Here is a 1943-nt window from a genome sequence, read left to right on the forward strand (position 1 = left end):
CAACTTCTATACTGAAGGGCATATTTGACATTTTGTACAAGTGAGAAGTTTTTTCTACTTTTGTCCTTTTTTAACTTTACACCTTTTGTTAATTTGAATTTCAAATTCAAATTCAAATCTCATTCACTCATTTTCCCTCTCTTCTTTTTCATTATAATCCTATTTCTATCTACTTTTTCATTTACTCATTTTCTTATTTATCATCTTTACTCTTTCTCATCTATTCCTAACAACCTTTCTTTTCCTGCATATTTTTGTTGTTGTAGGTTTAACATGTTACAAAAGAAATACAAGCATGATGACTTCTTTCTTTAAATAATGGTAATATATTGTTAACTTTCTTTCTTTCTTCATTGACGAATTAATATTTTTCATATAATTTTCATATGTTGTTTATCATTTGTAGCAATTCACAAGTAAGTTCATGACAAATACAAGGGTAAGTTTATGAAATATCTCCAAAAAAAAGAAATACATGGTAAAAGCTCATCAAATATGTACTTTCTTTTTCTTTACATAAATCTAATTTTATCACGAGTGTTTTCTAATATGTTCTTTTGGTTTGTTTTCTCTAGGTTGAATATTCTACCTAAAAGAAGAAAAGTGATGTAGATGAATAAATGTTAGCAACAAGGTTTGTGCAAGTTCTTACTAATCTATATATAAACAAATGGAATATCATATCATTTAACAGCAACAATAGCTAACTTTCTTTCTTTCAACTTAATCAATTTTGTTTTACTTTTTGAAATACAAAATAAATCATAAAAAATAATATTCTACTATGTTTTTACAAATTGTTCAGATGCAAAAACCTATAATAATCATTCATAAAATGATCTTTCTTTTTTTGTTCAAACAAAGAAAGAAATATTTTTGCTTCAAAGCCATTCTAAAAACCTCACAACTTATGGTGGAAATACATATCATAATAAACTATTGCTTATGTTTTTTTACACGCAACATAATTTCATTTTTGTTAAATGGATAAAAACAAATCTTTTTTCATTGATCAACAAAAATATCTTATTCTAAATTTTTGCTTTATTAAATTTGCACATATCATAATTGTTTGTTGTTTTACCAATTTTTAAGATCAAAACAAAAAAAATCAAATAGATTCTAATCAACATAGATAATTCTAAGATGAAGAGTTTTTTTATCAACAATAATAAATTCAAAAAATCAACAAAAAAAATACAAAATATCTATCAACAGCAAATATAAAAATTTAAAAATAAATACAAACAGATCTTCACTAAAAAAATACATGTAATAAAACTAGAAGACAAGAGATCCAAACTCTGAACTCAAGTTTGTTGTTATTGCAGGATGACATGAGAGAAAGGAGACAATATTTGTGTATGCCCAGATTGAGTAACAAGTAGATTCAAATGAAAGCTTACAAGATCATGTTACAAATCTGACACTAAATCAATCGATATTAAAGCTTACAAGAGATCCTCAACACTGTTGCTTGCTTCAAAGCCATTCTAGAAACCTCACATTTGGGTAGAAGATGAGAATGACCCATTTTTCGAACTAACTCCTTTAATAAATCAGTTTGGGTAGAAATGTAGAGAAAGATGAGAGGATGAAAAATATGATTTTTGTTTTCAGAAAAGTGGCCGAAAATGATTGTTTGGTGGCCAAAGGTGTGGATTTTGGGGGGTGAAGTCTGGGAGTAAAATGACAGAACGAGGGAGACCAAAGAGAGAACGGCGATTGTGTATTGAGAGAGAGAATAGAAATGCTTTACTTTTGTAATTAATTAATAATTAATTAATGAAATATTAAATATAAAAATCTTTTTGTTATCTCTACAGATTTTGTACTCCCTCCGTTTCAAAATGACTGTCGCTTTAGCCAAAAAAATTTGTTTCAAAATGAATGTCGCTTTCAGTTTCCAATGCAATAATAACTTTTTCTTTTCAATTATACCC

At 27.0% G+C, this 1943-nt stretch overlaps 1 long non-coding RNA gene across 1 annotated transcript; it reads left to right on the top strand.

Annotated features, from left to right (window-relative positions):
- The first annotated feature begins 216 nt into the window (after window positions 1-216).
- On the top strand, window positions 217-1711 carry LOC146897794 (uncharacterized). The gene is made up of 2 exons (XR_015022978.1): window positions 217-634; window positions 1332-1711. It is a non-coding gene; the product is annotated as an uncharacterized LOC146897794 (long non-coding RNA).
- The last annotated feature ends 232 nt before the right edge of the window (window positions 1712-1943 follow it).

The sequence above is a fragment of the Medicago sativa genome, chromosome 8, assembly GCF_051527215.1.
Source record: "Medicago sativa cultivar Bolivia chromosome 8, Bolivia_mono, whole genome shotgun sequence".
Classification (NCBI taxonomy): Eukaryota; Viridiplantae; Streptophyta; class Magnoliopsida; order Fabales; family Fabaceae; genus Medicago; species Medicago sativa.